Below are 16,729 nucleotides of genomic sequence, written 5' to 3'. Positions count from 1 at the left end.
CAGCAAAAGCAGTAATATTGTGAATTAATTGTACTATTTAAAATAACAGTTTTCTATTTGAATATGTTTTAAAATGTAATTTATTCCTGTGACCAAAGCTGTATTTTCAGCATCATTACTCCAGTCTTCAGTGTCTCATCCTTCAGAAATCATTCTAATATGCTGATTTGCAGATTATCAATATTTAAAACATATGAGTACATTTTTCAGTATTCTTTGATGAATAGAGTGTTTTCCAAAGATCAGCATTTATTTGAAATAAAAAGCTTTTGCAACATTATTTACTATATCATTCAAAAGCTTAGATTTTTTTTTTTTTAGCAGCAAATCAGAATAGTAGAATTATTTCCGAAGGATCGTGTGAATGGAGTAATGATGCAAAAAATTCAGCTTTGAAATCTCAATAAATTACATTTTTAAATATATTCAAATAGAAATCAGTTATTGTTTTGCTGTACTTTGGATCAAATAAATGCAGGCTTGGTGAACAGAAGAGACTTCTTTAAAAAACATTAACAAACTTACTGTTCAAAAACTTTTGATTGGTAGTGTATAAGCAACTTCAATTTTTCTCTAAAGGCTTATAATTGGCTTAGAAATCTATAACTGCTGGACAATAACAAATAATAATGATCTGTTTATATACTACTGTAATAAACAAATCTCCATATTCATCGGGAAGAAGGAGGCGGGAACCGGCGCACAATCAAAAAGCACTTTAATATCCAAAATAAATACAAAACGGCGCACCAGCCCCTCACGGCCGACTGGTGCGCATAAATAAAAAGCACACACATTTAAAATAATGTCCCAGGCCTGGTCCTCTCTCGTCCTTCACGGTCGTCGCTCCAGTTTTATATCCTTCCATCTCCTACGTGGGACTCGATACTGGCGGTGGGGCGCAGGTGTAGCTCATCTCCAATCACTACACCTGGCCTCCCGCCTCGTTCCCACGCCTCTCGGCCCCGCCCCACTCGCCACATACCCCCATCGCCCCTCGCAGGCCGGGGGGTACCCTCGAGACTGCGCTCTACTCCCCCCCCCCCCCCTTCCCTCCGGGGGGGACCGCTCACGGGGACCTGCAGGAACCTGGGGGTAGGACAGACGAGGCGAGAGAAAAGGAGATGGAAGGAGGAGCGACAAGGACGAGAGAGGGGAGAGAGGAAAAAAAAAAAAAAAAAAAATCCGGTTCCCAGACGCACTGCTGCTCGGCCCTCCACCAGCTGGGTGATCTCCTCCGCGGTGCCTGGCGGTGGCACTGGACGGCCCTCGGCGGACGGCGCGACACTCCTCCGCCGCCCGATGGACGGCGACGGCTCCTCCGATTTTGGGCAGCGGCAGGAGTCCCCCGTTCCCTGCCCCTCCGGATTCCGTCACGGAGGCGGCAGGCTCCGGCCCCCTGGCGAACGGCGCCGACTCCTCCGCTCCCTCACGGACGGCAGCCGCCCCTCCTTGTCGTGGGCGGTCGGCAGCGAGCTCGCCCGTCCCCGGCAACTCGCTCCAGCCCACCGCCTCGAGCGTCCCTGGCGGCACATACCTCGCCTGCTCGAGGGCACCGCGGATTCACCACAGCGGCGAGGGATCTTCAGCAGCGCGTCCCTCCTTCTCCCGGGCTTCGGCACCACTGTAATAAACAAATCTCCATATTCATCGGGAAGAAGGAGGCGGGAACCGGCGCACAATCAAAAATCATTTTAATACTCAAAAGTAAATACACAACGGCGCACCAGCCCCTCGCGGACGACTGGTGCGCGCAAATAAAAACCAAAACATAAACTAATGTCCCAGGCCTGGTCCTCTCTCGTCCTTCACGGTCGTCGCTCCAGTTTTATATCCTTCCATCTCCTACGTGGGACTCGATACTAGCGGTGGGGCGCAGGTGTAGCTCATCTCCAATCACTACACCTGGCCTCACTCCTGGTTCCCACGCCTCTCGGCCCCGCCCCACTCGCCACAACTACAAACACTTTTTTTATCACATAATAAGGCAGAATAGTTTCTTGTAATAATAATGTGTTTGTGTTTCCAAAAGTGTCTGTTTTTCTGTGTAAACAACTGTTTTCACACAGCATAGCTGGACGCTTTTGTCCATATTAGGAGTTTCCTGGTATGATTTTCTGCGTGAGAGTTCCCTCTTGCTTCGAGTATGAATGAAACACACACTGCAGGAGAGTTTAGCGCTCCGTGATGTTCATCTCGCCTTCTGGGTCCGAATAAAATATCATATCATGCGCAGACAGTCGTATCTCTTTGAGTTAAAATCTATATTTATTCACACCAGCTCTTGAAAACCTCTATGTGAACACACTTGACCGAAAAAGTGCGGGGGACGAATTTCCGTGATGTTAAAAGTGGGGGGCACACATAATCATGTAAGGACCCCATGTAATCCAAGCCCCTGGTCGTGGTCCTTTCACAGATGCTCCTGAGCCAGATGTTAGACCATGATGTTGTATCTAAGTAAACTATAAGGGTGTAACAGAAATGACTCAAGCAAGACAAATTAAAGAGGGCTGTGTTTGAAACACTAGCCGAATTCCTCAGGAAGTCATAAATCAGTTCTAGTGCCACAAGACCCAAGCAAGATGACCAACCAACTTTTTCACAAAACAGCTTTCAACATTAACACCACTAGAACAATTATTGACAATTTTAATTCACCGAAGAGATTGTCAAATTTGTTGTTCGTAACTGAAATGCAATGCTGGACATCACATGAAAACCCATGAGAGTACTGCAAAAGTTCCATTGACTTCCCCCACCCAGCAGAACCAGACTGAAATTCCTGAGGGGGATTGGTTTTGAACCTCTGGTCTCCACAGAAATCCTTGTCAAGAGAATGACAAAGAAACTGTCTTTTGTACATATATATGGACCAAAATGAACTCCAAAATGACTTCTAAATGAATATCATTCCATCGCTTAACTCCATATCAATTTATATGTACCCCACACATTTGACTATCATGTTATAATCACTTATTGTGTATGTCTTTTAATAACTATGGGATAGCTTAAGGATATATAGTCATGTCTAGTATCTATGTAATGGAATCTGCTTGCTTGAGATAGCCCAGACAATCAATTTTATGTCAAATGTATCATATGCGTGTTATAGGAATCATGTCCAAAATTAGACCCTGCAAGAGCTGGAAAATTCGGACCACATGCTTGGTAAGATAACATATGATTTATGATACCCCCGAGCCAAGACAATATCTGATTGGTCAAGACACCATTTGAGGTTTGGCCAACAGACCAGTTTAAATACTTAGGACACCATAAAATCTTGCTTTTAGTCTCTAGCTTTTAGCTTTTAGTCTCTAGCTATGCTTCTGCTATTAGTCATGTCTGCTTTTAGTTTTAGCTTTTAGCTTTGCTTATTAGCTTTAGCTTATAGCCATGCTGTTAGTCATCACTGTTCTTTGAGCGCGGTTGCAGCGTGCTTCAGCCTGCAAGCCTGCTGCTACTTAGCCACGATGAGAAGGAACACAACATAGTCTCGACAAACTTCACTTCTTTTCTTTTCCGTTTGAGAGTTTCGTGTTCTAAGTTAAGTTTGTAACGTCGAGTTCAACTTCAACCAGCCACACACAACTCTGCATTTTCATCCAACGCCCAACCAGGGCTACCCAAGACGTCACTTCACGACTACTGAACTTCCAGCCAATCAGCCACATCGGGAAAATCCCTTTTCAAGGACAACAAAGGGGACTCTCTTTACACAGGAGACGCAAGTACTTACCTCCAGACTCTGATTTGTACTGGTGTATCTAATATAATTTTAACCTCATTGAGGAACTCAATGCGAGGGCTAATTACGTTATTGATGGTTGTTCATGTCTATGCAATTTAACGTATTGCTGTAAACTTGGAACTCTTAAACTCATCTTTCCCTAACTTTCGATCTTCTTGCAATTTGTGTGAATGTGTGAGTGCGTGCGTTTATGTGTTAGATTAGTTTATATGTCTTAGATTTATCTAATAAAGCCTTATTCATATTGAAAAGAGAAGTATGTTGTGTTTTGTGCTTACAAGTTAATGTCTTAAACTGCCGATCTTGTTACTGTGCTAATTGATTGTTTTCACTATACTTTGGATATTAATAATATCCCCGTTCAGTGAATCGCTGGGCGTCTCAGTGATCAGCCGTGAAACAGTGATTCTGTTCAAATTCTTAAATGATTCCCTTCGAGCTAAATTGACCTGTTTCCCTTACAAGGGGTCCAGTATGGGTGGGACAGTGGCATTGACGCTGGTCATGACAAGTTCTCAAATCACTTCATGATGATAGACAAGAGTGCTACAGGCAGATAATCATTGAGATAGGATATTGTTGACTTCTTGTGTGCAGGGGTTATTTATTTTTTAATCTGGATGATAAACAGTCAAACTTCCATAAGAAAACACACAAACAAGCATAGGTGTAAAAAAACTGGACATTATTAGGTGTTTAAGAGTTATTGCATGTTTTTATTCTTATGTCTAATGGCTTGTCAATATAATTGCCTTTTAAAGAAATAATCAAAATTTGTCAGTAAAACCATTTTTTAAGAGCTTAATAAGGAGTTCTTGTAGTTCAAACATTTCTTGGACCCTTTTTTTTTTTTTTTTTTTTTTGTCCCAGTCCAGGACTGGTTATTTGAGAGCAAACCCAAAAGTCTGGGTCTCGCTGTATCACTCAGGCTGCACTGCAGTGTCTATTCACAGGCACGATCCCACTACTGATCGACACGGGGGCTTTGACCTGCTCCGTCTCCGACCTGGGCCGGTTCACCCCTCCTTAGACAACCTGGTGGTCCCGAGCTCCCCCAGGAGCACCATATCGATACCGAACTTAGTGTGGACACCTGATCAACATAGTCCACTGCAGCCCAGAACCCCTGAACTCAAGCGATCCGCCAGCCTCAGTCTCCCAGCAGCTTGGATTACAGGCGCGCGCCACTGCACCCGACGAGAGCTGCAGCATCAGCGCTGATACTCAATCTAGTGCTCACTGACTAGGACTACGCTATGCTGCAAATCAACACTGAGGTTTAGACAAATCGTATAAATCGTACGAGTGAGGTCGTACAAATTGATACTAATTAGCCACCTCGTAAAAAACGTACGAATTGTTTGTGAGATAGCGTTACATTCTTGCTTGCAGCTCTCGTCGGGTGCAGTGGCGCGCGCCTGTAATCCAAGCTGCTGGGAGACTGAGGCTGGCGGATCGCTTGAGTTCAGGGGTTCTGGGCTGCAGTGGACTGTGTTGATCAGGTGTCCACACTAAGTTCGGTATCGATATGGTGCTCCTGTGGGAGCTTGATGGTCGTTGTGATCCCAGAAGATTCTCTCATGGTTCAGAGGTTCCTGTCACTGCCTCTCCATCTCTCAGCAAAGCATCTGGAGAGAGATAGATTGATATATTAACAAAGAGGCCTACATTAAAGGAGCCATATGTAGGATTGTGGCCTAAACTGGTACTGCACTCACTATAAAAATACTGTAGAGTGGTGTATCCCCTATCCCCTGACTCGAGGTTGCCAGATGGATTCAGCAGAAACGTAGGCTGCTTCAATGAGCTTCCAATGCAAGTGACGAACAGATGTACACAGTAAGCTTTTTTTCTGTTAATTATGTTTATGCTTCATGAGAGATATTTTGATAAGTAATTATGTATTTAAAAAATTTACTAATTGTCATTAGTTAAATATGATCGTAAAGATGTATGCTCGTATGTGACAGACAGAACGGTAACTGTTAGTCTAACTTGTAACGTTATTTATCTGTCATTAATGTAAGTACAAGCACAAGCCTATGTCATGTTGTTTTCCTCAGCGTCTCAGCATGATGACAGAGAAATGGGCTCCTGTAATGCATTGCTAATGTTAGCATACGTCCATGTGAGCTAACATTATTTTACTTTGCACAAACATGCATAAATTTGTTCGACTGTCATGAATATATGAAGTGTCCATTGACATCAAGAACAAGTTAGCCAAGCATAGATGAATCTAACCTGTCCAGGAGAAAAGTAGCAACGTTGGCGTCTGTGTTCAAATTCTTCTCCGTTTTCAGCCGTCTCCATCTTTCAAAAGCATCTCCAATACAAATTCTGGGTTTTTTTTGGATTTTGTCACAACGAATTTCTGAATTATAACGAGGTCTTTTTGATTTAGTAACATTAGACATTTTTATCCGGCTGGAGTTAGGGTAGGTTACAGCAAAGCTGGCAACACGTACCCCGAAACACTACTGACTTTGTGATTGGTAGATAGGTGGAGGGAGGCGCGTCAGGCCAAAACACAAAATGACAACATCAACATCAGTTGAGGGCTGCAAGTCCACTTTTTAAATGACAATATCCTGGCCGGACTACTGTTGACAGTGATATAAGTATTTGAAATGAACATGATTTCTTAATGTCTAGTGACACATCAGGGCCATTTTATGATTAACTGAAATAGATTTCTTACATTCAGCTTCTTTAACTAAACTAAACTAGTCTGACAGAGGGAGGGACAGCGGGGATACTGGAGATTAAAAGATGCATAATTGGTTTTTCTTAGATTTTTTCATTAAAAAAACATTTATTACATTTTGTCATAACAATTTTTGTTATAAAAGATACGTTGTTATAAAAACAAACGTTGTTTGTTATGGAAGTTATTTGATAGCAAACCCAAAAGTCTGGGTCTCGCTGTATTGCTCAGGCTGCACTGCAGTGTCTATTCACAGGCGCGATCCCACTACTGATCAACACGGGGGCTTTGACCTGCTCCGTTTCCGATCTGGGCCGGTTCACCCCTCGTTAGACGACCTGGTGGTCCCAAGCTCCCCCAGGAGCACCATATCGATACCGAACGTAGTGTGGACACCTGATCAACATAGTCCACTGCAGCCCAGAACCCCTGAACTCAAGCGATCCGCCAGCCTCAGTCTCCCAGCAGCTTGGATTACAGGCGCGCGCCACTGCACCCGACGAGAGCTGCAGCATCAGCGCTGATACTCAATCTAGTGCTCACTGACTAGGACTACGCTATGCTGCAAATCAACACTGAAGTTTAGACAAATCGTATAAAATCATACGAGTGAGGTCATACAAATTGGTAAGAATTAGCCACCTTGTAAAAAGCGTACGAATTGTTTGTGAGATTGCGTTAGATTGATGCTCACAGCTCTCGTCGGGTGCAGTGGCGCGCGCCTGTAATCCAAGCTGCTGGGAGACTGAGGCTGGCGGATCGCTTGAGTTCAGGGGTTCTGGGCTGCAGTGGACTATGTTGATCAGGTGTCCACACTAAGTTCGGTATCGATATGGTGCTCCTGGGGGAGCTTGGGACCACAAGGTCGTCTAAGGAGGGGTGAACCGGCCCAGGTCGGAGACGGAGCAGGTCAAAGCCCCCGTGTCGATCAGTAGTGGGATCGCTCCTGTGAATAGACACTGCAGTGCAGCCTGAGCGATACAGAGAGACCCAGACTTTTGGGCTTGTTCCTGCAGATGGACAGTTCAATGATAATCAAATAGTTTTGCTCTTACTTGTCAACTTAAGATTTTGTAGCATTTTACAAATTTGTAAACTGTTTTAAACTTTTTATCTTTTCAGCAATGATATTTGCGGCGTTGCACTTGTTTTTAATTGAAGAGGCCCTCCGTATTTCATGACAAATGACTGGTAGCCTACTATATCGTCTCTCTGTGGAAGTGATATTTCTGTTCATATTCAGCGTCTTTATTTCATGACCAGCTGGAGGTGGACAAAGATCAAACTATTCAACCTCAATGTCATAGCATCGTTCAGGACTGACAAGCGTTAGTCCCAAAATTGCCCTGTCTCAGCCGACTTTGTGCAAAACTCCATCTGATGGTCGTTGTGATCCCAGAAGATTCTCTCATGGTTCAGAAGTTCCTGTCACTGCCTCTCCATCTCTCAGCAAAGCATCCGGAGAGAGATAGATTGATATATTAACAAAGAGGCCTACATTAAAGGAGCCGTATGTAGGATTGTGGCCTAAACTGGTACTGCACTCACTATAAAAATACTGTAGAGTGGTGTATCCCCTACCCCCTGTTTCGAGGTTGCCAGATGGATTGAGTAGAAACGTAGGCTGCTTCACTGAGCTTCCAATGCAAGTGACGAACAGATGTACACAGTAAGTTTTTTTCTGTTAATTATGTTAATTCTTCATAAGAGATATTTTGATAAGTAATTATGTATTTAAAAAATTTACTAATTGTCATTAGTTAAATATGATCGTAAAGATTTATGCTCGTATGTGATACTATAATCGTAAAGATGTATGCTCGTATCTGACAGACAGAACGGTAACTGTTAGTCTAACTTGTAACGTTATTTATCTGTCATTAATGTAAGTACAAGCACAAGCCTATGTCATGTTGTTTTCCTCAGCGTCTCAGCATGATGACAGAGAAATGGGCTCCTGTAATGCATTGCTAATGTTAGCATACGTCCATGTGAGCTAACGTTATTTTACTTTGCACAAACATGCATAACTTTGTTCGACTGTCATGAATATATGAAATGTCCATTAACATCAAGTACAAGTTAGCCAAGCATAGATGAATCTTACCTGTCCAGGAGAAAATTAGCAACGTTGGCGTCTGTGTTCAAATTCTTCTCCGTTTTCAGCCGTCTCCATCTTTCAAAAGCATCTCCAATACAAATTCTGGTTTTATTTCGGACTTTGTCACAACAAATTTCTGAATTATAACGAGGTCTTTTTGATTTAGTAACATTAGACATTTTTATCCGACTGGAGTTAGGGTAGGTTACAGCCAAGGTCGCAACACGGATCCCGAAACATTACTGACTTTGTGATTGGTAGATAGGTGGAGGGAGGCGCGTCAGGCCAAAACACAAAATGACAACATCAACATCAGTTGAGGGCTGCAAGTCCACTTTTTAAATGACAATATCCTGGCCGGACTACTGTTGTCAGTGATATAAGTATTTGAAATGAACATGATTTCTTAATGTCTAGTGACACATCAGGGCCATTTTATGATTAACTGAAATAGATTTCTTACATTGAGCTTCTTTAAACTAAACTAAACTAGTCTGACAGAGGGAGGGACAGCGGGGATACTGGAGATTAAAAGATGCATAATTGGTTTTTCTTAGATTTTTTCATTAAAAAAACATTTATTACATTTGTCATAACAATTTTTGTTATAAAAGATTAAAACGTTGTTTGTCATGGAAGTTATTTGAGAGCAAAAACAAAAGTCTGGGTCTTGCTGTATCACTCAGGCTGCATTGCATTGTCTATTCCCAGATGTGATCCCACTACTGATCGACACGGGGGCTTTGACCTGAACAGTCCCTCCAGAGTAGCATCAGCATCCTCCAGAAACTTCACCTTATCTAGGTAGGATATCAGCCGGTCATTCAGCTCTTGCACGGTGGCCTTCTCGCTCCTCTGGAAGTGATCATAATCCCTTCCATAACACGCTCCAGTCATGATTCTTGTGCCCAATCTTCCACCGTGTCCACCATGACATCCGCATCCTCCGTCAATTCTGTATGGTCGACATGAAAACCAATTATGGACTTTTTTTTAAATCAACTGATGAATTATTATTATTGTTATTATCGTTTTCTAGAGAAATTCTCAGTAGCCACTGGTCTTTAGCTAGAGGTCTGAATATTCTGTTTCTTTTCTTTTCTTTTCTTTTCTTTTCTTTTCTTTTCTTTTCTTTTCTTTTCCAAAGTATTATTGGTGCCCAGATAGAAATGTATAATATAGGCCTATATTGTCTGGACTTCCACTGGAAAAGAAATATAAAAAACTTCAGTTCAACCAAAAATGTACTTTCCCTCATGTCAGTTCAATCCTGCATGATTTACTTTCTAAAATACTCCTAAATCCTGCCCTAGGTTTTCATGAAACTCCTCCACTTGTGTACTATACAGGAATACTACGTTATGCTGCTAATCAATTTAGTGAGATTGAGTATCAGCGCTGATGCTGCAGCTCTCGTCGGGTGCAGTGGCGCGCGCCTGTAATCCAAGCTGCTGGGAGACTGAGGCTGGTGGATCGCTTGAGTTCAGGGGTTCTGGGCTGCAGTGGACTATGCTGATCAGGTGTCCACACTAAGTTCGGTATGGATATGGTGCTCCTGGGGGAGCTCGGGACCACCAGGTCGTCTAAGGAGGGGTGAACCGGCCCAGGTCGGAGACGGAGCAGGTCAAAGCCCCCGTGTCGATCAGTAGTGGGATCGCTCCTGTGAATAGACACTGCAGTGCAGCCTGAGTGATACAGTGAGACCCAGACTTTTGCGTGTGGACTAACAGAAAAAGAAAGATTTTCAGATTAATTATATGATTAAGAATTCAGTGATAACCAAATCATTTCACTCTTACTTTGTCAACTCCAGATACGACCTTCTCACATTCAAATGTGTAATATTTTTTTAAACTTATCTTTTCAGCAGTTTCTGTATGTCGTGTCAAATGACTGGTATATCTCCTCTCTCTGACAGATATGTGAAATGTACCACCACAGTTAAGACTTCCCTCAATCACCTGCATCTGACTCTTTGGATCAAGAGAGTAATACTCGTATATGTTGCATATGGTGATATTATTTGATAATTTCATGGAGAAAACGGGATAATTTACACATTTTGCGACTTATAGGATATATATACAGTATAGACCAAAAGTTTGGACACACCTTCTCATTCAAAGAGTTTTCTTTATTTTCATGACTATGAAAATTGTAGATTCACACTGAAGGCATCAAAACTATGAATTAACACATGGGGAATTATATACATAACACAAAAGTGTGAAACAAATGAAAATATGTCATATTGTAGGTTCTTCAAAGTAGCCACCTTTTGCTTTTATTACTGCTTTGCACACTCTTGGCATTCTCTTGATGAGCTTCAAGAGGTCGTCACCTGAAATGGTCTTCCAACAGTCTTGAAGGAGTTCCCCGAGAGATGCTTAGCACTTGTTGGCCCTTTTGCCTTCTGTCTGCGGTCCAGCTCACCCCTAAACCATCTCGAATGGGTTCAGGTCCAGTGACTGTGGAGGCCAGGTCATCTGGCGCAGCACCCCATCACTCTCCTTCTTGCTCAAATAGCCCTCGATGGTTATGAAAATAAAGAAAACTATTTGAATGAGAAGGTGTGTCCAAACTTTTGGTCTGTACTGTGTGTATATATATATATATATATATATATATATATATATATATATATACAGTAGTAAGTTGTACATTATCCCATTATATATAATGTGTTACATTTTTGAATTCTTTCCAGCCAATTAAACAGGTAAAAACAAAATACAATAAAAAATAGAAATATTTGTAGGCAGGGCTTAATTTAATCCATTGATTGTTGTGGTTTTCCTATGAAAAGTGAGCATGAAGGGAAGCAGATCTGAATGTCGGGCAAACATTACAGCTGAGAAAAATGATCATATCTTATATCACAGGAAGAACAAGTTATGATGGAAAGTGTCAAAAACTAAACTAAACATTTATTAAAAATATATTCACAATAAAATCAGCAACATTCATTAAGAAAATAAATAGGGTCAGTTTTTATTTCATGCTGACTAACTTATTTCTACAAAGTTCCCATTTAAGGCTGCCTCAGAGGTTCTTATCATGGCCATCCTGTTTCCTATCTTCAGTTGTTCTGAATCGGTTTGACTTGATTGTCCACAGCAATTTTCAAGGGTTTCCATATATAAGGTACTATATTTCCTCCTGTATTTCTGCTGTAATTAGGAGAAAACTGCTTGTTTTATTCTTTATATTTATGTACATAAACTGTTAAACAAAAATAAACAATAATTCCTGTGGGGAAATAAACAACAACAACTTATTGTAATTAAGTAATTCTAATTTATTAATGTTTGTGTTCATTGTTAATAATAGTATATTCAATTGAATAATCATCCTGCAGTCCTCTTGGATGTATGTTGGGCCCCCGGTGGGTTTCACAGCCCAGTCCTGGAGCTTCCAGTTTAAAGAGAGTTTTCTGTCAGAGCTGCTTCATAATTTCCTGATGTTGTATCACCAGAACATACATTAGTTTCAGTCACAGGTGCTCCAGATGTTCCTGTCAGGACTGCAGCCAGTGCCACACCTGACACCTCAGTCCCTTAATTCTTTTATTTCTTCTAGGAATATAAACAGCAAAGTTTTCCACAATAAAATTAACAAGCTGTGTGTACATGTGATAAATACACATGCATATGATAAATAAAACAGGTAATAAACCCCTAAAAATCAAAATTACCACAAATTAATCATGATTTAACAACTGAGATGAATTAAATGATAGTCAGATGTGTTGAAATAAAGGAAAATAGCAACTGAATTGTATACATTAAAAGTGAAAAACTACATTTTTGCAGATTTTTTTGAAGATGTTAAAACTCTAAGAAGTTCTCTGCTCCACAGCTAATGTCAGTGTAGTGTTCTGCTGTGCTGTACTCGAGGTGTCAGTGATCTCTAGATTGAGTATCAGCGCTGATGCTGCAGCTCTCGTCGGGTGCAGTGGTGCGCGCCTGTAATCCAAGCTGCTGGGAGACTGAGGCTGGTGGATCGCTTGAGTTCAGGGGTTCTGGGCTGCAGTGGACTATGTTGATCAGGTGTCCACACTAAGTTCGGTATCGATATGGTGCTCCTGGGGGAGCTCGGGACCACCAGGTCGTCTAAGGAGGGGTGAACTGGCCCAGCTTGGAGACCGAGCAGGCCAAAGCCCCCGTGTCGATCAGTAGTGGGATCGCTCCTGTGAATAGACACTGCAGTGCAGCCTGAGCGATACAGAGAGACCCAGACTTTTGGGCTTGTTCCTGCAGATGGACAGTTCAATGATAATCAAATAGTTTTGCTCTTACTTGTCAACTCAAGATTTTGTATCATTTTACAAATTTGTAAACTGTTTTAAACTTTTTATCTTTTCAGCAATGATATTTGCGGCGTTGCACTTGTTTTTAATTGAAGAGGCGCTCCGTATTTCATGACAAATGATTGGTAGCCTACTATATCGTCTCTCTGTGGAAGTGATATTTCTGTTCATATTCAGCGTCTTTATTTCATGACCAGCTGGAGGTGGACAAAGATCAAACTATTCAACCTCAATGTCATAGCATCGTTCAGGACTGACAAGCGTTAGTCCCAAAATTGCCCTGTCTCAGCCGACTTTGTGCAAAACTCCATCTGATGGTTGTCGTGATCCCAGAAGATCCTCTCCTGGTTCAGAGGTTCCTGTCACTGCCTCTCCATCTCTCAGCAAAGCATCCGGAGAGAGATAGATTGATATATTAACAAAGAGGCCTACATTAAAGGAGCCGTATGTAGGATTGTGGCCTAAACTGGTACTGCACTCACTATAAAAATACTGTAGAGTGGTGTATCCCCTACCCCCTGTTTCGAGGTTGCCAGATGGATTCAGTAGAAACGTAGGCTGCTTCACTGAGCTTCCAATGCAAGTGACGAACAGATGTACACAGTAAGCTTTTTTTCTGTTAATTATGTTTATGCTTCATGAGAGATATTTTGATAAGTAATTATGTATTTAAAAAATTTACTAATTGTCATTAGTTAAATATGATCGTAAAGATTTATGCTCGTATGTGACACTATAATCGTAAAGATGTATGTTCGTATGTGACAGACAGAACGGTAACTGTTAGTCTAACTTGTAACGTTATTTATCTGTCATTAATGTAAGTACAAGCACAAGCCTATGTCATGTTGTTTTCCTCAGCGTCTCAGCATGATGACAGAGAAATGGGCTCCTGTAATGCATTGCTAATGTTAGCATACGTCCATGTGAGCTAACGTTATTTTCCTTTGCACAAACATGCATAACTTTGTTCGACTGTCATGAATATATGAAATGTCCATTAACATCAAGAACAAGTTAGCCAAGCATAGATGAATCTTACCTGTCCAGGAGAAAAGTAGCAACGTTGGCGTCTGTGTTCAAATTCTTCTCCGTTTTCAGCCGTCTCCATCTTTCAAAAGCATCTCCAATACAAATTCTGGTTTTATTTCGGACTTTGTCACAACAAATTTCTGAATTATAACGAGGTCTTTTTGATTTAGTAACATTAGACATTTTTATCCGACTGGAGTTAGGGTAGGTTACAGCAAAGCTGGCAACACGTACCCCGAAACACTACTGACTTTGTGATTGGTAGATAGGTGGAGGGAGGCGCGTCAGGCCAAAACACAAAATGACAACATCAACATCAGTTGAGGGCTGCAAGTCCACTTTTTAAATGACAATATCCTGGCCGGACTACTGTTGTCAGTGATATAAGTATTTGAAATGAACATGATTTCTTAATGTCTAGTGACACATCAGGGCCATTTTATGATTAACTGAAATAGATTTCTTACATTCAGCTTCTTTAAACTAAACTAAACTAGTCTGACAGAGGGAGGGACAGCGGGGATACTGGAGATTAAAAGATGTATAATTGAAAAGGTTTTTCTTTGATTTTTTCATTAAAACAACATTTATTACATTTTGTCATAATTTTTGTTATAAAAGATTAAAACGTTGTTTGTTATGGAAGTTATTTGAGAGCAAAAACAAAAGTCTGGGTCTTGCTGTATCACTCAGGCTGCATTGCAGTGTCTATTCACAGGTGCGATCCCACTACTGATCGACACGGGGGCTTTGACCTGCTCCGTCTCCGATCTGGGCCGGTTCACCCCTCCTTAGACAACCTGGTGGTCCCGAGCTCCCCCAGGAGCACCATATCGATACCGAACTTAGTGTGGACACCTGATCAACATAGTCCACTGCAGCCCAGAACCCCTGAACTCAAGCGATCCGCCAGCCTCAGTCTCCCAGCAGCTTGGATTACAGGCGCGCGCCACTGCACCCGACGAGAGCTGCAGCATCAGCGCTGATACTCAATCTAGCTATATATATATAGTATTGTATTTTGTTCACTGTAAGGTAAAGAACAAAAATCTGAATGTCACATTTATTAGAATCTCACATCATTTTTGCTATGCATTTTAAAATTGTCTTAATTGCCTTGATTGTCTCTAATCTTCTGTTTTGTACCTTTTCTTGAAGGCAGTCAATGATTTTCAGGTATAACAGTCCCTCCAGAGTAGCATCAGCATCCTCCAGAAACTTCACCTTATCTAGGTAGGATATCAGCCGGTCATTCAGCTCTTGCACGGTGGCCTTCTCGCTCCTCTGGAAGTGATCATAATCCCTTCCATAACACGCTCCAGTCATGATTCTTGTGCCCAATCTTCCACCGTGTCCACCATGACATCCGCATCCTCCGTCAATTCTGTATGGTCGACATGAAAACCAATTATGGACTTTTTTTTAAATCAACTGATGAATTATTATTATTGTTATTATCATTTTCTAGAGAAATTCTCAGTAGCCACTGGTCTTTAGCTAGAGGTCTGAATATTCTGTTTCTTTTCTTTTCTTTTCTTTTCTTTTCTTTTCTTTTCTTTTCTTTTCTTTTCTTTTCTTTTCTTTTCTTTTCTTTTCCAAAGTATTATTGGTGCCCAGATAGAAATGTATAATATAGGCCTATATTGTCTGGACTTCCACTGGAAAAGAAATATAAAAAACTTCAGTTCAACCAAAAATGTACTTTCCCTCATGTCAGTTCAATCCTGCATGATTTACTTTCTAAAATACTCCTAAATCCTGCCCTAGGTTTTCATGAAACTCCTCCACTTGTGTACCATACAGGAATACTACGTTATGCTGCTAATCAATTTAGTGAGATTGAGTATCAGCGCTGATGCTGCAGCTCTCGTCGGGTGCAGTGGCGCGCGCCTGTAATCCAAGCTGCTGGGAGACTGAGGCTGGTGGATCGCTTGAGTTCAGGGGTTCTGGGCTGCAGTGGACTATGTTGATCAGGTGTCCACACTAAGTTCGGTATCGATATGGTGCTCCTGGGGGAGCTCGGGACCACCAGGTCTTCTAAGGAGGGGTGAACCGGCCCAGGTTGGAGACGGAGCAGGTCAAAGCCCCCGTGTCGATCAGTAGTGGGATCGCTCCTGTGAATAGACACTGCAGTGCAGCCTGAGTGATACAGCGAGACCCAGACTTTTGCGTGTGGACTAACAGCAAAAGAAAGATTTTCAGATTAATTATATGATTAAGAATTCAGTAATAACCAAATCATTTCACTCTTACTTTGTCAACTCCAGATACGACCTTCTCACATTCAAATGTGTAATATTTTTTTAAACTTGTTATCTTTTCAGCAGTTTCTGTATGTCGTGTCAAATGACTGGTATATCTCCTCTCTCTGACAGATATGTGAAATGTACCACCACAGTTAAGACTTCCCTCAATCACCTGCATCTGACTCTTTGGATCAAGAGAGTAATACTCGTATATGTTGCATATGGTGATATTATTTGATAATTTCATGGAGAAAACGGGATAATTTACACATTTTGCGACTTATAGGATATATATACAGTATAGACCAAAAGTTTGGACACACCTTCTCATTCAAAGAGTTTACTTTTTTTTCATGACTATGAAAATTGTAGATTCACACTGAAGGCATCAAAACTATGAATTAACACATGTGGAATTATATATGGAATTATATACATAACAAAAAAGTATGGAACAACTGAAAATATGTCATATTGTAGGTTTTTCTTTTGCTTTTATTACTGCTTTGCACACTCTTGGCTTTCTCTTGATGAGCTTCAAGAGGTCGTCACCTGAAATGGTCTTCCAACAGTCTTG

At 41.4% G+C, this 16,729-nt stretch overlaps 1 long non-coding RNA gene across 4 annotated transcripts in view; it reads left to right on the top strand.

Annotated features, from left to right (window-relative positions):
* Positions 1-16,729, top strand: part of LOC128022482 (uncharacterized) — a 38,072-nt gene that overhangs the window by 19,414 nt on the left and 1,929 nt on the right. Inside the window, exon 3 of one of the 4 annotated variants that reach the window (XR_008185927.1) lies at positions 15,984-16,073. The exons of 1 other annotated variant lie outside the window; for it this stretch is intronic. This is a non-coding gene — a long non-coding RNA (uncharacterized LOC128022482). Of the gene's footprint in view, positions 1-7,373; positions 7,461-10,188; positions 10,208-15,983; positions 16,074-16,729 lie in introns of those variants that run through there. 2 more of the 4 variants (XR_008185929.1, XR_008185928.1) reach the window with 2 other exon arrangements.

This window comes from Carassius gibelio, chromosome A11 (genome assembly GCF_023724105.1).
Source record: "Carassius gibelio isolate Cgi1373 ecotype wild population from Czech Republic chromosome A11, carGib1.2-hapl.c, whole genome shotgun sequence".
Lineage (NCBI taxonomy): Eukaryota > Metazoa > Chordata > Actinopteri > Cypriniformes > Cyprinidae > Carassius > Carassius gibelio.
This window is presented reverse-complemented; position numbering and strand designations above follow the sequence as displayed.